Source organism: Aquarana catesbeiana, linkage group LG06 (assembly GCF_042186555.1).
Source record: "Aquarana catesbeiana isolate 2022-GZ linkage group LG06, ASM4218655v1, whole genome shotgun sequence".
NCBI lineage: Eukaryota > Metazoa > Chordata > Amphibia > Anura > Ranidae > Aquarana > Aquarana catesbeiana.
In genome coordinates, this window is record NC_133329.1 from 301,982,840 (window position 1) to 302,006,970 (window position 24,131).

The 24,131-nt window shown below is 44.3% G+C and overlaps 1 long non-coding RNA gene across 1 annotated transcript in view; it reads right to left on the bottom strand.

Annotated features, from left to right (window-relative positions):
- Positions 1–1,746: 1,746 nt before the first annotated feature.
- LOC141147767 (uncharacterized) overlaps positions 1,747–24,131 on the bottom strand; it is a 41,874-nt gene continuing 19,489 nt past the window's right edge. Inside the window, exon 2 of the long non-coding RNA XR_012245128.1 lies at positions 1,747–2,031. This is a non-coding gene — a long non-coding RNA (uncharacterized lncRNA). The remainder of the gene's footprint in view (positions 2,032–24,131) is intronic.

Here is a 24,131-nt window from a genome sequence, read left to right on the forward strand (position 1 = left end):
CCCTGCAGGGTTGGCGCGCGGTGCGCGTGCACAGGGGAGGAGGTCCCATGACGGCCTCCTGGAAATGTAGGTCTGCGCTGTGGTCGTCATTCGGCTATGGCCCGGATCTCAAGTGGTTAATGAAGAGTTTCAAGAAGAAAGCCATTGGTTGAAAGAAAGTGTCAGGGATACCCTGTAACAAAGCAGATGCTTGGGTGTACAAACATATTCCTATGGTGACTCGTCAGACCGGGCAGCGGCGCATGTACGTGCGCGGGAGCACATGGCAGGTGTGCATGCGGCATGCGTGGGAACATGCGGCAGGCATGCGTGTGTCTGCGCTAATGTGGCTTGGTGCCAGTGTCCCTTTAAAAGGACAGCAGCTGCTCTAGTGCAGTGCTGTCTGATCCTGTACCCGCTTGTTATTACCGACCTAGCTCTGCTTGAATACTGCTGCCTTCTCCTATCCAGACCCGGCTTGCCTTGACCCTGCTATACCTGCACCTGTTGATCTTCCATTGCCAAACCTCTGCCTGTTTGCTGACTACTCTGACTCTAGCTTTTACCCGTGCTGACCCGGCTTGTCTCACTCTGCTCCAGCCTGTTCCTGATCATGTCCCTGCCAGTATCCAGGGGTCGCTGACCCGCACCTGTAGCTACTGCCTCCAGCTGTTTCTACAGTCCAGTTCTTCCAGTGGATCATCCCTACTCATCGGTGTCAACCACTACGGATCTTACAGGCAATCCTATCTCACTGCACTCTCGTAACCACTGTTGCAACCCCAGTGGTCCCCGAGCCAGGGCTGTAAGAGAGGTCTCCTTCTACTATTGGGCTCTGATACGAGGTATGTGACAGAAAGCCATAAGAAGTGCAGTTTGTGAGAAGCCATGTCAGGGACATGTGGAAGAAGATGCTCCGGTCAGATGAGACCAAAATTTTACTTTTTGGCCTAATAGCAAAATGCTATGTGTGGCAGAAAACTAAAGGCCCGTACACACGATCGGATTTTCCGACGGGAAATGTTGGCTGTCAGGCTGTTGGCGGAAAATCCAACCGTGTGTATGCTCCATCAGACAATTGCTGTTGCACTTTCCGCCACCAAATGTTGTCTTCAAATTTTCTGCCAACAAATGTGTGTTGTCGGATTTTCTGATCATGTGCACAAGTCCATCGGACAAAAGTCCAAAGTACAAACACGCATGTACAGAAGCAGGAGCGGACGGTCTTGTAAACTAGCGTTTGTAATGGAGAATTAACATTCGTGACTTGGCAAATTATGAAATCCAAATGCAGCGCACAATTCTCTTCTTGTTTAATGGGATAATAATGAAGCTGCTTTGCTGATGATACTGATGGAGCTAATGCAAACAAATATTCAAGGGCTTTTTTTTCTAGTGATATCAAGAATAATATTATGTTTTTTTTTTTGTTTTTTTATTTGTGCAAATTACCACAACACCATTATCCCCTAGTTTATAAGATCAAAGATTCAACTATGTTGGTGTCCCTTGTCAATTTTACATTGTGTTTTTTAAAATGTAACTGCTTACTCCCAAACTATCATTTGAAGTAAAACACATAGCCAAGTATTCTTCTACATAATTTTTTTATTGTGCATTTAAAAAAAAAAATAGACATGCTATCTGCCAATAGAACTTAACCAAAAAGTGCATTCTATGCATTCAAAAATTTAGAAAATATACCAAATCAAATCATTATTCAACCACAAAAATAATGTCAAAGCAATAACTCCAAGGCCACATACATTTAGTTAAAAAGGTTTTTTATTGCAAAATTAGTTAAAAGGTTACCCTGGGGATATGTGTACCCCTAAAAACATGGAAAACTTCCATAGCCCATATTCCAACCAAAACACCCCTAGAGGTAGAGGTCCTTCCCTATAAACATATAGATGATGAGAACTATTTGGATATTCAGCAAACAATCAAGTAATGCATCAAAATGTCACACAAGGGAAGGATATCTCGTCCCGACGCGTTTCACCTTGTTGGCTTCTTCAGGGATTTAGGGGGTGCAGTTACAGAAGGTTGCTAGGTAGAAAAAGAAAAAAAAAACATACATAATATACATCCAATACACATGGTAAATACATGATAATCACATTTACATGTCCCCACCTTTCAGGGATCCTTCGACATGCTTCAATGCAAATAATTTCATGTCATTTTCGGCTCTTGGATAGATTGATAGCAGCACAGCCATTGGCTCCTGCTGCTGTCAATCAAATCCAATGACTCGGGCGCTTTGTGGGGGGGCCGAGTCCGGCATTCTGTGTCTATGCACGCAAATGGTGGACTCGGGAGCGCGCCTGCAAGGTAACCCCCAGGGAGAGTACTTCTCCCAGGGGGTTTACTGATGCAAGGAGGAGCCGCGAACACTGCAGGCGGACCCCAAAAGATGAGGTTCAGGGCCACAGAGTGCAAAACAAACCGCACAGTTGAGGTAAGTATGATATGTTTGTTTTAAAAAAAAATGAAGGTTTACAATCACTTTAACTGCAGCTTCACTGGGTACAGTAAGACAAACCTAAATGTACCTAATCAGAGCACCTATCTAGGAGCGCGCTACACAAGATAGCCTGGAAAGGTTACTTCAATTATTCTACTGCAGTTGCTACCAATTTATGACTAGTGTTAGTGATTGCCAATTGCTGACTACCTTGTTACCCTTTATCCTGCTAATATCCTGCAACTTATAAATACAATAACTGTCAACCCTATCTGGACTCTGTGTGCCGTTTCAATAAGTTGGATACTAACTTCTTGGCCCTGTCCACATGGCATGCGGTCAACAGGATTCCAGGCCAGTATCGCTGGACAGACATCGCTGGTTGCTAAGGACTTGGCAGGTACCTGTACCCACCATTTCCTTAGTAAACATTGACAGGAAGGGATCTGCCATATAGCAGCAGTAGAAATGATGCTACTGTAAATGATGAGCAAAATGTCCACCGTTCAGACAAATGTTAATCTACTAAAAAAAAAATGTTTTTGGTAAAACATTGTCAGCAGTACAGGAAATGAGGGTAAATTTCTATAACAGAACCTCAGATAGCACTAACCACTTGCCGCCCGCTATATAACAAATTGACGTTGGCAAAGTGGTTGTGATATCCTGACCAGACATCATATGATGTCACCAGGACATCAAGCCGCTGCGCGGCCCCGGGGGTGCGCATCGCAGCGATCGTTGTTGCGGTGTGTCAATCTGACACACCGCAACTCTGATCTAGGTAAAGGGTCTCTGACAGATACTCTTTACCACGTGATCAGCCGTGTCCAGTCACGGCTGATCATGATTAGGGATGAGCCAAACACCCCTGGTTCGGTTCGCATCCAGAAAATGCGAACAGGCAAAAAATTTGTTCGAACACGTGAACACTGTTAAAGTCTATGGGACACGAACATGAATAATCAAAAGTGCTAATTTTAAAGGCTTATATGCAAGTTATTTTCATAAAAAGTGTTTGGGGACCTGGGTCCTGCCCCAGAGGACATGTATCAATGCAAAAAAAAGTTTTAAAAATGACCGTCTTTTCGGGAGCAGTGATTTTAATAATGCTTAAAGTGAAACAATAAAAGTGGAATATTCCTTTAAATTTTGTTGGGGGGGTGTCTATAGTATGCCTGTAAAGTGGAGCATGTTTCCCGTGTTTAGAACAGTCTGAGAGCAAAATGACATTTCTAAAAGAAAAAAAGTAATTTAAAACTACTGGCGGCTATAATGAATTGTCGGTCCCGGCAATACACATAAAAGTCATTGAAAAAAAGGCATGGGATTCCCCCACAGGGGAACCCCGAACCAAAATTTAAAAAAAAATGCGTGGGGGTCCCCCCAAATTCCATACCAGGCCCTTCAGGTCTGGTATGGATATTAAGGGGAACCCCGCACCAACATTTTTTTTAAAAACGGCGTGGGGGTCCCCCAAAAATCCAAACCAGACCCTTCTCCGAGCACGCAACCTGGCAGGAAAAGAGGGGGGATGAGAGAGCACCCCCCTCCTGAACCGTACCAGGCCACATGCCCTCAACATTGGGAGGTGCTTTGGGGTAGCCCCCAAAGCACCCTGTCCCCATGTTTATGGGGAGAAGGGCCTCATCCCCACAACCCTTGCCTGGTGGTTGTGGGGGTCTGCGGGCAGGGGGCTTACCAGAATCTGGAAGCCCCCTTTATAAAACAAGGGGACCCCCAGATCCTGGCCCCCCTGTGTGAATTTGTAATGGGGTACAAATATACCCCTACCATTTCACAAAAAAAGTGTCAAAAATGTTAAAAAAGACAATAGACGGTTTTTGACAATTCCTTTATTAATGTCTTCTTCTTTCCCCGCTTCTTTTTCCTCCATCTTCTTCTGGTCTTCCTTCAGTGTTCTTCTTCTTCCTCCATCTTGTTCTTCCCCCGCTTCTTCTTCTATCTTCGTCTGCTTCTTCCTCCGGTCTTCTCGTCCAGCATCTTCCTCCGGCTTCTTCTTCCCTGCTTCGTCCTCCAGACAATCCGCCACAATGGGAGTCTCCCACTGTGTGACGCTTCTGTTCTTGTGACAGCTCTTATATAACAGAGGGTGGGGCCACCTGGTGACCCCGCCCCCCTCTGATGCACGGGGACTTCCCTATGGCTTTCCCCTGGTGTCAGAGGGGGGAGGGGTCACCCGTTTACATAAACCAGGGTAAACCACCCCCTCTGACACCAGGGGAAACCCATAGGAAAGTCCCCATGCGTCATAAGGAAGTCCCCGCGTGTTGATTGGCTTTTCCTCACTCGCGTCTGACAGACGCGAGTAGAGGAGAGCCGATCGCTGCTCTCCTGACAGGGGGGGTCTGTGCTGATTGTTTATCAGTGCATCCCGCCCTCGGATGCCCACCCAGGACCACCAGAATGCCACCCAGGACCATCTGAACCACCAGGGATGGCCACCACACTGAACCACCAGTTATGCCACCCTAGACCACCAGGGAAATGCCAATCAGTGCCCAGGCAGCTGACAATCAGTGCCATATAAAAATGCCTGCCAGTGCCAGTGATGCCTATCAATGAAATCCAGTGCCAGCCATCAGTGCCCATCAATGCCCATCAGTGACACCTTTCAGTGCCCATCAGTGCCGCCTATCAATGCCCATTAGTGCCCAGCAGTGCCATCTATCAGTGCCACCCATAAGTATCCATCAGTGCAGCCTATCAGTGCCCATCAGTGCCCACCAGTGCCACCTACGAGTGCCCATCAGTACTGCCTATCAATGATCATCAGTGCCACCTATCAGTGCCCATCAGTGCCGCCTATCAGTGCCCATCATCAGTGTCCATCAGTGCCACCTCATCAGTGCCATCTCAATGGTGCCACCTCATCGGTGCCGCCTTATCAGTGCCCATCAGTGCAGCTTATCAGTGCCCATCAGTGAAGGAGAAAACTTACTTATTTACAAAATTTTATAACAAAAACAAAACGCAAAGGTGATCAAATACCACCGAAAGAAAACTCTATGTGTGGGAACAAAATGATAAAAATATAGTTTGGGTACAGTGTAGCATGACCGCGCAATTGTCATTTAAAAAGTGACAGCACTGAAAGCTGAAGCTTGGCCTGGGCACTAAGGTGCGAAAGTGCCCTGTATTGAAGTGGTTAAAAACCAGGACAGGGGTTCAGACAAAAATTCGGTCCAAACCTTGTGCTCATCCCTAGTAAAAAACTCTAATGAAGAAAGAAATGCGGCTTTGGTGGGATTGCACAGGTCTTCAGCAATATATTGCAGAGTGTATGGTGCCCAGAGGTCTGCGGATTAGGAAATCTCCCTCCACAGATTACTGGAATGACATCCTCTCTAAATGTTTGTTTGACTTAATGCGTTTGATTTCATCATATGAAGAGAAACTTCTTGTAGATGTCAACCAGAACATAATCTCTTTGAAATAGAGTGTTTTGCAATATCGATCGCTCTCTATATATCTACGGGACTTAAAAGATTATGAGGATGGGACTGTTTACATACGTACAAAAAATAAAAAATTCCCTCACTCTATTCTTAAAAAGAGAGACCGGGATCAGGAGGCGACAGAAGGGTTAACTTCTGCTCACCGGAGGATACACAGTCAGAATTTTCCGACACAACTGAACAGCAGTCTCCTGACTCCTCAAGAGGGTCAGTCAGCTCGTTTTTTCCAGAGAGGAGCCATTACAGCAGCCTGTAATAAATCCTCAAACATCAACACAGCCACCAGATCAAAGAGGAAAAAGAGAAAGAGGCAGGAGTCATCATACAAACAACACAGGCTACAGAAGATATCCAAGGAAAGCCAAGAAGACACAGAACTAGGTACAGACTTTTCTAACAATGTATTGAATCTGTCAGGCATTGTATTATCCCAGCATGAACTTTCTGTTTTTTCTAAGGGCTTGTCTTTTGTCCCTAGTACAAATTTTTGTCTTTTTTTCCACCATACTGGATATCAATCGTTTTGTAAGAAATCTAATGCTTAGGAAACATTTCAAGGATATACCTTCTGACAGCGAATCCACAGTGTGTCACAATGTTCAAAATGAGACCACCTCCTTCAGATTTGATTATTTAGTAGCAAGGTCTGCATTGGAGAGTCTGCAAGCAGAATCAGAGGGAGGATCTTTTGGTATACAGGAATCAAACATTAACATGGGGATAAATATTTTTACTCTGTTCAAAACAGAAATGACATTGTGGATTTGTTTCAGAATATTGTGGAATCAGAATTGGTTAAATTGCAGGAATTGTGTCAACAAGACAGTAATAGAAATAAAATTAATTTGACCAAGCAAGAAACCACAGCCCTAACCACTTGCCGACCGACACACGACGAGGTACGTCGGCAGAATGGCACGGGCAGGCATCCAATCGGACCCCCCCCCGGTGCCTGCGGCGGTCGGATTTTCATCAGGGGTGATCAAAGGTGAGGGGGAGGCCACTCATTCCTGGCTCCCCCCTCGCGATCGCTCCTGGCGAATGACAAGCTTCCTCTGCTTCTGTAATGTAAACAGAAGTGGAGGAAGTGATGTCATCTCTCCTCGAGCCGGGCTTTTCGCTCCGGCGCCGAGGAGAGAAGACATCAATGTGAGTTTGCACAACACTACACTAACAGTAGAACACGCAGGCACACTTTTCACCCCCCAGTCACCCCCCGATCACCCCCCGATCACCCCCCTGTACCCCCTGTCACAGTGACACCAATAGCAATTTTTTTTTGTGCATTGGTGTCAGTTTGTGACAGTTATAAGTTTTAGGGCAGTTAGGGTTAGCCCCCTTTAGGTCTAGGGTACCTCCCTTTAGGTCTAAGGTACCCCCCTAACCCCGCCTAATAAAGGTTAACCCCTTGATCACCCCCCATCGCCAGTGTCACTAAGCGATCGTTTTTCTGATCGCTGTATTAGTGTCACTGGTGACGCTAGTTATGGAGGTAAGTATATAGGTTCGCCGTCAGTGTTTTATAGCGACAGGGACCCCCATATACTACCTAATAAAGGTTTTAACCCCTAGTTAACCCTTTCACCAGTGATCACCGTATAAGTGTTACGGGTGACACTGGTTAGTTTGTTTATTATAGTTTCAGGGCACCTGCCGTTTATTACCTTATAAAGGTTTAACCCCCAATTGCCTGGCGGTGATATAAGTTAAGTTTTTAGGGTCAGACAAGGTCTGCGTCGCCCCAGGCAGCGTCAGGTTAGCGCTAGTACTGCTAACTCCCACGCACGCAGCATACACCTCCCTTAGTACTGTAGTATCTGAACGGATCAATATCTGATCTGATCAGATCTATACTAGTGTCCCCAGCAGTTTAGGGTCCCCAAAAACGCAGTGTTAGCGGGATCAGCACAGATACCTGCTAGCACCTGCGTTTTGCCCCTCGGCCCAGCCCACCCAAGTGCAGTATCGATCGATCACTGACACTTACGAAACACTAAGCACACATAACTGCAGCATTCACAGAGTCAGGCCTGATCCCTGCGATCGCTGACAGTTTTTTGGTAGCGTTTTGATACAGTCGCTGACAGTCAGGAGCTTTTTTGCCTGTGAGTCTCACTAGTGTACCACTAAATTTAGAGCCCAAAATGGCAAATCGAAGGTACACTAGTGAAGAGGCCTACAGGTTTCTGAGCATGACAGATAGTGAAGAGGAAGTCACTCATCTGTCAGATTCAGGCTCAGAATACGAACCTGTAGACAGCAGCGGCTCCATAACAGATAGCTCTGAAGACGGAGTTGTGGTCCCTGCCAAGGTCAGGCGTACCAGACCCCAAACTTCTTCTTCTGTCCTTAAAGTGCAAGAACCGCAGGGCTCTCGTATGGAGCAGAGCAGTACTAGCGCCACTATTCCTTCTGGTGAACTGGCAAGCACCAGCGGCCTAGTACACCCTGGTCGTACATCCAGCACTGCAGTATCACGTGGTGATGTGGCGAGTCCCATAAGTGCAGTTCAAGCTGGCGAGGTGGCAAGCACAAGTAGTGTCCCGCTGCCACCAAGAAGACGAACACAGGCCCGTCGTGCTCATAGTGCCCTTCCTGCTGCATTCGCCAATCCAAATTGGGAGCCCACCACTTCTGCAGCACCCATACTTCCCCATTCACTGGCCAACCCGGAATTCAGGTAGAAACAGTTGATTTTACGCCACTGGATTTTTATTCGCTGTTTTTCACCGAGAATCTCTATAGATCTATTGTGGACCAAAGCAATTTATACGCTGGTCAACACATCGCCACTATTCCCCAGTCCTCCCTTGCCAGAGTTTGGAGACCAATTACGGTCTCCGAATTATAGCTCTTTCTAGGCCTTTCCCTCAACATGGGCATAACTAAAAAGAGTGAGTTGCGGTCATATTGCCCTTGTTCTCTGCCTCCATGATCAGGGCACGATACGAGCAGATCTTGTGGTTCATGCACTTCAACAACAATGAACTCTGTCGTCCTCGTGGAGACCCTGAATACGATCGGCTCTACAAAATTCGGCCCCTCGTAAACCACTTCAACCAACGTTTTGCAGACTTGTTTACTCCCCATCAAGTTGTCTGCGTTGATGAGTTCCTGATTAAATTTTCTGGCCGCTTGTCATTCAAACAGTACCTTCCCAGCAAGCGTGCCAGATACAGGGTCAAGATGTATAAGCTCTGTGACAGGGCCACAGGCTATACATGTAGTTTTATGGTTTACGAGGGCAAAGATAGTCACGTAGAGCCGACAAACTGCCCTGACTACATAGGAAGCGCTGGCAAGATTGTGTGGGACTTGGTGTCACCCTTATTCGGAAAGGGGTACCATTTATATGTGGAAAATTATTACACGAGCGTGCCACTTTTTAGTCACCTTTTTGATCATCAAATTGGAGCATGTGGCACCGTGCGATCTAATCGCCGGGGCTTTCCCCAGCGGCTTTTAGATTCCCGTCTTAGGCTGGGGGAGAGAGCCTGCTTGTGGTGTAATAATTTGCTCACTATGAAGTGGAGGGACAATAAGAATGTTTTCGTTCTGACCTCTCTCCATGCAGACACGACAGTCCAAATTACTACGGTGACTGGTGTTGTGGAGAAACCCCTCTGTGTCCATGAATATAACCAAAATATGGGAGGGGTGGACCTCAACGACCAGTTGTTGGCGCCATACCTAGTTGCCCGTAAGGCCAGACACTGGTATAAAAAAGTGTCTGTATACTTATTTCAATTGGCTTTGCTGAACGCTCATGTGCTATACGGAGCTTCAGGAGAGACTGGATCCTTCCTTAAATTTCAGGAAGAGATCGTCAGAGCCCTTCTGTATCCAGATGGTGCTCCACCTCACCTTCCCCAACCAAATGCAGTAAGCCGGCTGCATGAGAGGCATTTTCCTTATGTCCTCCCGAGTACCCCTACCCAACGAGCCCCCCAAAGAAAATGTTGTGTCTGCAGAAATCGCGGATATAGGCGTGACACCCGGTATTATTGTCCCTCCTGTCCTGACAATCCTGGTCTATGCATTGGTGAATGCATACACTAGTTGAGTTTTAGCGTAAGGTACAGCATTGCACAGACTAGGACACACTTTCACAGGGTCTCCCAAAATGCCATCGCATTTTGAGAGACCTGAACCTGGTACCAGTTACAGTTATAAAAGTTACAGTTATAGAAAAAAAAAATGTAAAAAAAAGGGAAAAAAAAATACACAAAAAAAATTATTGTTGTTAACCATTTTTTTGTTTTCAGGTACGCCATTCAGCTGCAGCGCGGATTTATTTATCTTGACAGCAACAGCGTTTGCTCCCACGATACATAAAGTCGTGACTCCAGCGCTGTCGGAGGTGATTTCACCACCACAGTTACATACTTCAGCATATATGCCGAAGCATGGGGGCAGCAGTGGGTGGAGGAGCGATTTGTTCCTACCTTTTGCAGGAGGATGCCCCCATGCTTCGGCACAGGTTGCGTTAAATGTTTTATTTTTTACTATTTTTTTTGTATTTGCTTTGCAGGTATGGTAAGTCTTACTGTTATACTGTAATATTACTTTGTTTTATTGTTAACCATCATTTGCTTAGCAGGTACTCCATTCAGTTTCGAGAGAATGCCCCCATGCTTCGGCATATATAAACGGTGCATATATGCCCATCATTAGAAGTGGGTGGATGAAGGGAGGTATTCTAATGGTGGGCATACCCGCCGATCAATCTCTTTTTTTCATTTAGCCCACAGGCTGCATGAAAAAAATGTTTACAATATATGCCCAACAAGGACCAGCAAGGTACTGGTATGTTGCTGGACTTTAAGTGGTTATACCAGAATGATGCCTGCAGGTTTAGGTATCATATTGGTATCATTCTTTTCAGCCAGCGGTCGGCTTTCATGTAAAAGCAATCCTAGCAGCTAATTAGCCTCTAGACTGCTTTTACAAGCAGTGGGAGGGAATGCCCCCCCTCCCACCGTCTTCCATGTTTTTCTCTGGCTCTCCTGTCCCAACAGGGAACCTGAGAATGCAGCCGTTGATTCGGCCAGCTGACCATAGAGCTGATCAGAGACCATAATGGCTCCAATCATCTCTATGGCCTAAGAAACCTGAAGCTACGAGCATTTTATGACTTAGATTTCGCCGGATGTAAACAGCGCCATTGGGAATTTGGGAAAGCATTTTATCACACCTATCTTGATGTGGTCATATGCTTTGAGGGCAGAGGAGAGATCTAGGGTCTAATAGACCCCAATTTTTTCAAAAAAGAGTACCTGTCACTAGAGCTGCACGATTCTGGCTAAAATGAGAATCACGATTTTTTTGCTTAGAGGATAGATCATGATTCTCTCACGATTCTCGCGGCGTAACATCATCTTTCACATTAAAACAAAAAAATTGTGCTAACTTTACTGTTTCGCTTTTTTTTATTTATTGAAGTGTATTTTTTCCCAAAAAATTGCATTTGAACGACCGCTGGGCAAATACAGTGTGACATAAAATATTGCAGCAATTGCCATTTTATTCCCTAGGGTCTAGGGTCTCTGCTAAAATATATATATATATATATATATATATATATATATATATATATATATATATATATATATAAAATCTCTAATGTTTGAGGTTTCCAAGAATTTTTTTTTAGCAAAAAATATTGATTTTAACTTAAGAAAGAAGTGTCAGAAAAAGATTTAGACTTTAAGTGGTTAAACTTCCTGCATTTACACATTGTACCAGGTTATTTGTTTACACAGAGAAGTTTATCCCTTTGATCTAAGAAGAAAGTTAGATACAATGTTTCACTTTCAAACTTGGCAGACTGCCTGGATGTTTTCTTTTCACAGCTGAGTGAACAGATAATCTCTCCACTTGTTTATATGAAAGAATCGGCAAACTCAGCAGGAGAGATCGTCAGGAGAGGTGAATCGAGATCACGATTTTTTAACGATTAATTGTGCAGCTCTACCTGTCACTACCTATTGCTACCATAGGGGATATTTACATTCCCTGAGATAACAATAAAAATGCTAAAAAAAAAAAAAATGAAAGGAACAGTTTAAAAATAAGATAAAAAAGCAAAAAAAATAAGAAAGGGAAAAAAAAAAAAAAAAAAGCACTCCTGTCCCTCCCGCTCTCGCGCAAAGGCGAACGCAAGCGTCGGTCTGACATCAAATGTAAACAGCAATTGCACCATGCATGTGAGATATCACCGCGAAGGTCAGATCGAGGGCAGTAATTTTAGCAGTAGACCTCCTCTGTAAATCTAAAGTGGTAACCTGTAAAGGCTTTTAAAGGCTTTTAAAAATGTATGTAGTTTGTCGCCCACTGCACGTTTGTGCGCAATTTTAAAGCATGTCGTGTTTGGTATCCATATACACGGCTTAAGATCATCTTTTTTATTTCATTAAACATTTGGGAAATATAGTGTGTTTTAGTGCATTAAAATTTTAAAAAGTGTGTTTTTTCCCAAAAAAATGCGTTTGAAAAATTGCTGCGCAAATACTGTGTGAAAAAAAAAAATGAAACACCCACCATTTTAATCTGTAAAAAAAAAAAAAAAATATATATATATATATATATATATATATATATGTATATATATATATATATATATATATATATATATTTTTTTTTTTTTTTTTTTTTTTTGGGGGTTTCAAAGTCATTTTCTTGCAAAAAAAAAATAATTTTTTCATGTAAACAAAAAGTGTCAGAAAGGGCTTTGTCTTCAAGTGGTTAGAAGAGTGGGTGATGTGTGACATAAGCTTCTAAATGTTGTGCATAAAATGCCAGGACAGTTCAAAACCCCCCAAATTACCCAATTTTGGAAAGTAGACACCCCAAGCTATTTGCTGAGAGGCATGTCGAGTCCATGGAATATTTATATTGTGACACAAGTTGCGGGAAAAAGACAATTATTTTTTTTTTTTTGCACAAAGTTGTCACTAAATGATATATTGCTCAAACATGCCATGGGAATATGTGAAATTACACCCCAAAATACATTCTGTTGCTTCTCCTGAGTTCGGGGATACTACATGTCTGAGACTTTTTGGGAGCCTAGCTGCGTACGGGACCCCGAAAACCAAGCACCGCCTTCAGGCTTTCTAAGGTTGTAAATTTTTGATTTCACTCTTCACTGCCTATCACAGTTTCGGAGGCCATGGAATGCCCAGATGGCACAACCCCCCCCCCATGACCCAATTTTGGAAAGTAGACACCCCAAGCTATTTGCTGAGAGGTATGGCGAGTATTTTGCAGACCTCACTTTTTGTCACAAAGTTTTGAAAATTGAAAAAAGAAAAAAAAAATACTTTTTTTTGTCTTTCTTCATTTTCGAAAACAAATGAGAGCTGCAAAATACTCACCATACCTCTCAGCAAATACCTTGGGGTATCTACTTTACAAAATGGGGTCATTTGGTGGGTGTTTGTGCTATCTTGGCATTTTATGGTCTACGAAACTGTGATAGGTAGTGAGGAGTGAAATCAAAAATTTATGCCCTTAGAAATCCTGAAGGCAGTGATTGATTTTTGGGGCCCCGTATGCAGCTAGGCCCCCAAAAAATTCCACACATGTGGTATCCCCAGGAGAAGCAGCAGAATGTATTTTGGGGTGTAATTCCACATATGCCCATGCCATGTTTGAGAAATATATCATTTAGTGACAACTTTGTGCAAAAAGAAAAAGAAAAGTTTGTCACTTTCCCGCAACTTGTGGCAAAATATAAAATATTCCATGGACTCAACATGCCTCTCAACAAATAGCTTGGGGTGTCTACTTTCAAAAATGGGGTAATTTGGGGGGGTTTGTGCCATCTGGGCATTTTATGGCCTTCAAAACTGTGATAGGTAGTGAGGAGTGAAATCAAAAATGTACACCCTTAGAAATCCTGAAGGCGGCGCTTGGTTTTCGGGGCCCCGTACGCAGCTAGGCTCCCAAAAAGTCCCACACATGTGGTATCCCCGTACTCAGGAGAATCAGCAGAATGTATTTTGGGGTGCAATTCCAGATATGCCCATGGCCTGTGTGAGCAATATATCATTTAGTGACAACTTTGTGCAAAAAAAAAAAGTTTGTCATTTTCCTGCAACTTGTGGCAAAATATAAAATATTCCATGGACTCAACATGCCTCTCAGCAAATAGCTTGCGGTGTCTACTTTCCAAAATGGGGTCATTTGGGGGGGGTTGTGCCATCTTGGCATTTTATGGCCTTCAAAACTGTGATAGGTAGTGAGGAGTGAAATAAAAAATTTACGCCCTTAGAAATCCTGAAGGTGGTGCTTGGTTTTTGGGGCTAGGTTCCCAAAAAGTCCCACACATGTGGTATCCCCATACTCAGGAGAAGCAGCTAAATGTATTTTGGGGTGCAATTCCACATATAGCCATGGCATCTGTGAGCAATATATCATTTAGTGACAACTTTTTGTAAAAATTTTTTTGTTTTTATTTTTTTATCATTATTCAATCACTTGGGACAAAAAAATTTAAAATTCAATGGGCTTAACATGCCTCTCAGCAATTTCCTTGGGGTGTCTACTTTCCAAAATGGGGTAATTTGGGGGGTTTTGTACTGCCCTCCCATTTTAGCACCTCAAGAAATGAGATAGGCAGTCATAAAATAAAAGCTGTGTAAATTCCAGAAAATGTACCCTAGTTTGTAGACGCTATAACTTTTGCGCAAACCAATAAATATATGCCTATTGACATTTTTTTTACCAAGGACATGTGGACGAATACACTTTGGCCTAAATGTATGACTAAAATTGAGTTTATTGGATTTTTTTTATAACAAAAAGTTGAAAATATAATTTTTTTTCCAAATTTTCGGTCTTTTTCCATTTACAGTGCAAAAAATAAAAACCGCAGAGGTGATCAAATACCATCAAAAGAAAGCTCTATTTGTGGGAAGAAAAGGACGCCAATTTTGTTTGGGTACAGCATTCCATGACCGCACAATCAGCAGTTAAAACGATGCAGTGCCAAATTGTAAAAAGTGCTCTGGTCAGGAAGGGGGTAAATCCTTCCGGGGCTGAAGTGGTTAAAAGCCTTGAAACTTAGATCTGACATAGTGATTCGCCAGGCAGACAAGGGCGGTACTGTAGTGATCCTAGATACTGCTAGTTACAAACAGGAAGCACTCACGCAGCTGGAAGATCACATCACATATCTCCCCCTCAGTTCTGATTCCACAGCAACTTTACAACAAAAGTTGTTACGCTTATTGGATGAAGGTAAGGAGATGGGTGTTTTGGATCAAAAAACTGTAGCTTATCTCATGGTCACACATCCCATTACTCTGGTTTATCCCCATCTCCCCAAAGTGCACAAACAAGATAATCCAGTGAAAGGTCGCCCCATAGTTGCCGGCATAGGATCGCTATTGGAGAGATTAGGAGAATGGGTTGATCAATTTCTTCAACCACTTGTTGTCCATCTGCCTGGGTTTATAAAGGACACTGGACATTTGTTATCCCACAAGCAGGAAATTTTTTGGTCCACAGAATGCATTTGGATCACCATAGATGTTAGATCACTGTACTCCTGCACTCCTCACTCTCTAGCACTGTTAGCCATTAAACCTGTTAGCCATTAAACGCCATCTTTCCTACTACAGTGGTTACAGTCCTAATGTATGTGAGTTTATTTGTAGAACAGTAGAGTTCCTCCTGACCCACAATTTCTTCATGTTTGATGAACGATGCTACATTCAGAGCCAAGGTGCATCCATGGGGGCAAAATTTTCCCCCTCTTTGATGAATTGTTATATAGGCTGGTGGGAAGAATCTACTTTATTTGCCCATGGTAACCCATTTTAAACCAACATCGCCTGCTATGGTCGTTTCATTGATGACCTGATTGTAGTATGGCATGGATCAAGTGGTGACATAGGTGACTTTATGAAATATAATAATACCAACTCCCTAAACCTGGAGTTCACCTGTGTGCACCACCCGACCCAAATAGACTATTTGGATTTGACCTTGTTGGGGCATCTAGATAGCAACACAGTGACTTCCAGACCTTTTAGAAAGCCCTGTGCAGGGAATTCCCTTTTATTGGCCAATAGCTGTCACCCCAGTCACACCATCAAGTCTTTGCCCACTGGTGAATTCATCAGGGGCAAGGGGAAACTGCTCTACAGACAAGGATTTCTTGCAAGAATGCACAGCGATTGAAAAGCGACTGAAAGAAAGGGGCTATAATACACGATCAATAGCTAGAAGTAAAAATATAGCATTTCATAGAGATCGGGTAGAGATGATTCAGAATAGTGGCACAAATAAACACAAACTGTGTAGGGATTACAATAGAAATAAAGTTAATTTTGTCACTACATTTTCTTTAGAATACAACAAAATTGTTGCGATTCTTAAAGCACATCTCCCATTTTGTATGCTAACAAGGATCTGTACTCGGTTATCGGGCGGTTGCCAATTTTCCAGTAGAAGGGCCCCAGTCTGGGAAGTATGTTGTCACCCAGCTTGTTTTGCTCTCAGAAGTCAAACAAATCACAGACCTGGCTTTCCAATGTGGGTTCCTACATGTGTGGCCACAACACCTGTAGGCAGTGTCATAGACATAAAAAAAGCACCTCAGTTTTTTCTTTTTCTACCAAGAAAACATATACCATCAAACAGTACATAAACTGCAACTCTAAATCGGTGATATATGTTATTCAGTGTAGTGCCTGCAGTCTACGAAAACGTTGGGTGCACTATACGCCCGTTGAGAGTTAGCATCTCGGAACATGTGAATGACACTACAAATATTAATGCTAAAAATATCTCAAATGTGTCAAAACATTTCCGGGAATTCCATCATGGTAATCTTGACACTTTTTCCTTTTTTGGTGCTGAACAGGTTAAAAAAACCCCAAGAGGAGGTGACACTCATCGTATTTTGCTCAAACGTGAAGTTTGGTGGATACATACCCTCAATACTAGAAAACCGTATGGTTTGAATGATAGGATGGACATAAATCTTTCATAATCACATTTTTTAACATAGTTACATTGTTTGATACATTTATCGCACCATTTTGAATATGCTTTATTTGTTCATGATATGTCCCTCATATGCCTGCTGTGTTTCTCTCTTCCTTTTCTCCATGTGTTTTTAATTGTTTTGATTGTTGATTTGATTAGGATGCAGCCGCCCCATTTGGAGTGCTTACTCTGTTATAAATATCAGTTTTTAAATCAAACATGTATGCTTTGATGAAGGCTTCTTAGCTGAAATGCGTCAGTGTAGCCTGTACCAAATAAAGAACTTTTATTCAAGAGCATCCGAGTCGCCAGCCATTTTCTGATTCATCCCTAGTAAAAAGCCCTGTCTTTGTTTTGAATGCTATCTGAGGTTCTGATATAGAAATATACCCTCAGTAACTGTACTGCCAACATTTTACAACTTTAAATTTAAAATTTAAGGTTTTGTGATAATAAATTAAACATTTTTACAGATCATATTACAGCTGTCAGATAGAACAGCTCTATAAGAAATGACACATAAAAGGAAATGTCTTTTTGTTCGTATTGTTTAGGCTTGTGTAGCACCCTCTACTTAGGTAAGTGCTAGAGGTTAGGATTTTTGTAAGTGCGGGTAAATTTAGGCAGGCCTGGCTGGAAGCTAGGCCTGTTGTTCTGATCTGTGTGGGCTGGGAGTGGCTCAGAGTAGCAGCTGTGACTCACAGACAGCTCCAACTCACCTCCCTCTTTCTTCTGGAGGATTCTAGAAGAAGAGGAGGGGAAGAGGGGTGGAGCTGTCTGGGGTGTCTCAGGGAGCCCTGAACAATCCCCAACTAGGATTGGCAGGGGGCAGGCCTCCTTGAAATACCCAGGGTCAGCCCAGCTGGGGAGGAGTTGTCGGGTGGAAGAGCTGAGGATGGAGCACTAGGTAGGCTGTCGGGGCCTTTGAGGGAGCTCCCCATTCTGGGGGGGTGACCTTGGGCCTGGGACTCGGGTGCAGGTTGGATCTCTTCAAGAACTCATGTAGGATCTGAACAGGAGGCACAGAGAGGAGTCAGAGAGGACACCAGGAGCTAGTACTGCCGGGCAAGTTTTCAGGAGGGAACCACCGATTTGCAGCCAGGAGGGCTGGTGAGTGACATGGGCAGTCGGGAGGACTGGAGAGGCATACCAGAGAGGACTGAGAGGAATCAGTCAGAGCTGGGTGTGGAGCCAGTGAGGATTGTAATGTCATGGGCAGTGAAGTCTGGCAACTGCAGCCAGGAGGGAGCAGCTACAGACTTACTGGGAGCAGTAGTCCACCGTAGGACAGCTAGCACTAAAGACTTCCTATTTCTAATTCTTGCTACATTAAAGGGACCCGCGGTCCCTGTCTGCAAAAGGCTTTTGCTGAGGCCTGACTGAGTCAGAGTTGCCTTGCGAGGGATTCGCCCTGGGAGTGATCGATCGGATGGAGTGGTTGTGTCTGCTGTGTCCGGAGTGCCGGATCCTGACCTCAGTGGATGCTGCCTGGACCCGGTGTGGCCATTGTGACGAATTGCTGACCTGGCTGGCGTCCATATAGCAGGATCCACGCTACTATACTGTGGACCTGCTATAGGGGGCCTGGCGTCACCCACTAAAGGCAGAGCGGAGTTGCGGCCTGGCGACTCCCCCATGAAGAGACAGAACATCAGAGGAGAAGAGTCTGTCCTGACCTGTGGCCTTGCCAGGGACTTGGTAATCATGAGTACTGCCTCATAGGAACCAGTTCAAGTCCCTGAAGAGCCAGCTAGCTCTAAGCCCCTTGCTGCCCTAGACCAGAAGGAGCCAGCGTTAGAGGAAGGTGTGCATTCAGATGAGCTGGACGTGGAAAGCGAGGGCCAGGTCATTGATTGGGGTTCCCCCTGACTACAGGCCAAATTTGGATCCCTTGAGGCTGGAGGAGTGGTCATCTGAAAGTGAAAACTCAGAAAGGAGTGGGGAAACTCCTGGAGGCCCAGTCTGAGAGCGGGAATAGACCAGAGTCAGTAGTAGGGTCTGGAGAAGCCGCAGGAACCCTGACCAGTAGCAGGCAGCTTTTCTTACACAGGCCTTCTACCACCCAGTCCAGAGCACCCACCTATCGTCAGTGGGTCAGGAGGGCCCAAGACGCCTGTGTTCTGCCAGGGGAAGGAAACCCTAGTGAATTACCACAGTTTTTCTGATTCCAGCGAGTAGTGCAGAGGAGGTAGCCCTGGAGTGGAGGCCTAGACTTTCCATATGACCCTCCCCAGATTTTGGACATCATGGAGAACTCCCGGGGAGAGTGGGAGGATGACCTGATCTGGGACTTTTTGCATGTCCCTAAGCCACTGCGGGTGCCAGAGAGTGAGGTCTGGGCCCATTTTAAAGACATTCAGGGTGTATGGCGGCTAGGGAGATCCATCTACAAAGACCAGAAACTCGTTGCCAGCGCAGGTTGGCCCACGCAGAGTTATTCGGTTTCCATGTAGGAAGAAGGGGGTAACCGGAAGAGGTTACCTGATTCTCGCTTTTACGTTTTGAGAGCACTGATCCACAGTGTGTGTAAAGGTGAGCCACATAGACTGCAGTGGAGTGGCAGAATGTGTCCTTTTTCCCCGATTGCAGGAACAAACTAGCCTGCCACCCTGTGTGCCCGATGGAGGAACTTTCCCATTGCAAGCACATTTGGGTGAGGTTTGTTCCCACAATAACTTTTTCAAGGAGCCTGTTTGTCTGAGGAGGGGCCCCTCCCATCAGGAACTCCGGAAAAGAACTATCCACCCTGTATACATGTTTTTTTCTTCACTTTTTTTTTTTTTTTTTTTCTTTTGCCACATCAGCAAGATATTTTCCCCGGGAGTATATTTTCAATTATTAAAAATTCAAATTCTTCCCATTCTTTAGTCACATCATCGTGGCAGTTTAAGTCCATAAGTTAACACGTCAGGAATCATCCAAGTGGTATTTATTATACATATTTCCAATTAAATCCCACCTCCTATTCCCCCCTCCCCCTCATCCATCCCCCCTCCCCCTTCCCCGAGACCATATCCTGCCTGTTCCCCCCCCTTCCCCTCTGGACTCCTCTCATCTGCATCTATTTCTGCTTCCCTGAACTCCTTTCCGTGAAGAGACAACTCGGTCTCTAATCTAATCTAGGTAGTCCATAACTCGATGGCTCTTAGGGATTCCTTAAATTCTACCCATACTCTCCACTTTGTTTCAAAGGCCACCATTTTCATCCCTTCACTAAACCTTAAGTATTCTAAACTATAAATCTCGTTAATTTTGTTAAACCAGTCCCTCATTGCTGGAAATATCTATATCTTTATAGGCGATCTCGCCTGTTTTAGTTTTTATTTTGTTGATAAATATATTATTTTTCTTTTTGCTTAAAACTTTAGCCAGGAGTCTAGGTCTGTTACCTCCCTATGTATCTTTCTTTTTTTACGAGGTTGTATACCTTTCGGTTTTCTTGTTCAATTAGCTCCCGCATAGCCTCTCTACTCCTATATAAGCCCGCCAGTATCTCTCCATCCCCCGTTAGCTTATGCTGTTGTTCTAGATCATGGATTTCATCCTGCAAGGCAAGTTTATCCCTGACCTGCCTTCTTTTTTTTTCCGATCCCAGCATCATGATAATACTGTACCTCTAATATATGCTTTGTGGGCCTCCCAAACTACAGCTTCTGATGTCTCACCTGAGGTATTAGTTTTGAAATAGAATTCTAATTCTTTAATACGCTTATCAATATCTATATCATGGAGAAGGTCCTCGTTTAATCGCCAGCTGTTACAAAAATGTTTACGTTTACCTAATTTCCACTGTAAGCTCACGGGTGCATGGTCGGAGAACGTCATTGACCCTATATTTGTACTCTCCACCTCCTCAATGTGCCAGTGCTCTACAAGAAAGAAATCTAGTCTAGAGTTTGTCGCGTGTACGGGGGAGTAGAAGGAATAGTCTCTTACATTGGGATGTTGCATCCTCCAGACATCTACCAATTGGCATTGGCGCAGCTTTTTTTTAAGTTTATTCATCCATATCCCTCCAGTCCCCCTGGCACACGACGTACTATCTTTACCTGGCTCAAGACATATATTAAAATCTCCTGCTATAATGGCCCTCCCCCTCTTAAAGCCCTCAAACTTTGAGAGAATTCCCAGTAGGTACCTGCCAGGGTTAATGTTCGGGCCATAAACGTTTGCTAATGAGCATTCCACCCCATTAAGATTACCCCTTAGGAACAGAAAACGTCCCTCTGGGTCAGTCACTCTCTCCTCCAACGTAAACCTAACATCTTTTGCGAAACCGATCGAAACTCTTTTTGCTCCCCTAGTTGGGGAGTCCCCATAAACCCACGTCGGGTAGTCTCTAGAGAAAATTCTCTGGCTTTTACCCAGATAAAGGTGCGTCTCCAGTAAGAAGACCACCTCTGCTTTAAGGAGTTTCAATTCGCCCATTATGTTCGCACATTTTATGGGAGAGTTGAGACCCCTTACATTATATGTAATTAAGTTTATACCGGTCATCTTGTTATTTGTGCCATGGTAGGGGCTTTAAATATCCTTACGGAACTGAGAAGCGGGGAACATTGGGGTATATACAGGTCCCTCCCCTTACCCCCCTCCCACCTACGTCTCTCCCTCACCCTTACCCTACCCTCACCCCAGACACCCCACCCCCCCTCCCCCCCACTTGGGGGTAACAGACCATCCCATGGCCCCATTAACCGTGGCCCCACTGGCGCCACCTGGCCCCTCGGTTATACCCCTAGAGGTTGAGCTCAGGTGCAATCCTAGGATCCTATAACCTCCCCTGGGCTTAAGATATTACCATGCCCAGCCCCCCACCTACCCCCCCATCCCCCCAACCCCCCACCCAGCCCCCATACCCACCCCTCCACCCCTATACTCGTTATATTACATAGCCCGGTACTTAGATTTAAGTAAGTCTCATTATAACTCGTTATTCTTTGTTTATGAGCCTTTCATTTTAAAGACTGGTTTCCAGGTAGGTGTTTCCTCTATAATGTCTTGATTTACTGTTCTTTCCCACCATCCCGGGATTTCCACTAGTGTCACATCTAGGCAATGGCAGAATTTCTGCGTCTCTTCAGGGAATCTCAATGTCACTGAGCGCCCCTCTTTGCGCCCGATCAGGCAAGCTGGGAAACCCCAAGAATATTGAACATCGTAGATTTTAAGTTGAGCCAATAGTGGTTTGAGGACTCTTCTCCTGGATAACGTCTCTACTGCTAAATCTGGAAAAATCTGCAGGTTTGTCTCTCCGTACTTCACTGGTTGATTCTTTTTCATGCTGGACTTAATCTGCTCCTTGTCCTGATAGTTATGGAATCTTACAATAACGTCCCGTGGAGCATCCTCACTAATCTCAACCGGCTTTCTTATCCTATGAGCTCTATCCAGTTTAATTCTAGATCTGTTATCAAGTGGATTTAATAGGCCTCCAAAGATTTGGTCTATTTTTTCTTCTCTTTTACACCCTGTGTCTCTGGAAGGCCTCTAATCTGTAGGTTTTTCCTCCTGTTACGGTTCTCCTGGTCTTCCAGTCTGTACCGTAGGTTTCTCTGTTCTCTCTGGATCTCTTCCATCTGATGTTTGAGATTTTTTATCTCTGTTCCTTGCCTATCTATCGTTGTTTCAACCTCTTCAACTCTTTTTAAAATATGGCTCATATCTTCACGTACTGTTTCAATTTCTCCTTTAATCGATGTCTCCAGCCTTGCAAACATTTCTGCCATCTCGATCTTTGTTGGCGTTTGTTTGTTTTGCTGGGGGGTCCGTTGGTTGCTTCTTCTGTTATCTCGGTACTTGCGATGTGGGTATCCATCTCGGCCAGCTTTCTTCTCATGCTAATTTTGGGTAAGCTCTCAGGGGTTTTACTTTTAGACCCGGTAACCTTTCCCGGGCTCTCTTTGCCACTATCCTGGACCATGTATTTCCTAATGGCGCCCGGGCTTACGCTTGTTCTGGTGGTGTTGGCTGTATTAGCTGTGGCCCCCTTCCCTGACTTTCCCTTCATTTTTTTTCCCTTCACCCTCTCTATTAAGCTTCGGGTAGGGACCTAATTTCACAGGGTTGCTCAAGGTTGTCCTGGATTATACTCCCCCACTTTTAGTCCCTTCCACCCACTATCCATCCAATACCATCAGGGCTGTAGTCTCCCCTGTAGTCTCCCCTGTGGAACCCTACTCTAAAGGCGCTTACTAAGTGTACTGCATGTAGGGCGGTATGATGTAAATCCAAACCACCCGGGGGTCTCTAGTTACAGTAGGGGGTCACGCTTATTAGTCTCTAGAAGGGTTATACGAATATCGTTGGTTGTATAGGTTATATACCCTTAATGGACTTTGTGAGGGGTATCCTAAAAGTCCCAGTAAAATCCTTCTTCACTATGCCATTTAAACTCTTGGACACCAATCTTGTATATACAGACTGGACCCAAGTTGTTCAATGGGTCATTCAGGTCTCTTCAGAAGTCACGCTGCGGTCCCACTGTCCAGTCTAACTACACACTTAGTTTTAAGGGCCGCGTAGCAGACTCCATGAGCGACTTGCCACAGCGGTATTGTGGACAACAGGCTTAAGGGTTAATCTGCTCTATACCACAGGGCCTCTTGGACTCAGTTCCTGTACCCATATACGACCAGCGCAACAGGTTTCCATGTGCCCATATATTATAGGTGTGTTTTTTTTTTTTTTTTTTACCCCTGTAAGGTGTAAATATTTGTAAAAGTTCCTAGTGGGGGAAAAGTACACATAGACTCTGTACGTTTAGCGGCAAGGTAGGCTGAAACAGATATAAACATAAGAAGTAAAATGAATTCAGGTCACGTAATCCAGTAAACTCTAGTTGGGCGCGTCCGCCTATAAGCTGTCTTAGGTTATGTAACGAGCACCTTGCTCGCTCGGTTCCACTCTCCCGACACTCCTCTGCAGCTATTGAATCAGATTGCAACGTCTGATGGTTCGGTCATCCAATGCTCCGGGATTAGAATTACAGCTATGTGCCGTTCTAACCTAGTTGTGATAGCTCAGAACAAACACCAGGCAGGCTGTATGTAAGATCAAACAGGAATCTCTCTTTATTGCAAAATACAGGCTTTTATACACTAAAAGTGGAGATGCAGACCTCCTGCTCATATTACTGTAACAATACAGCTGTAACCTAATTAACCTAATTAACCTAATTAACCTAATTAACATGAGCTAATTAA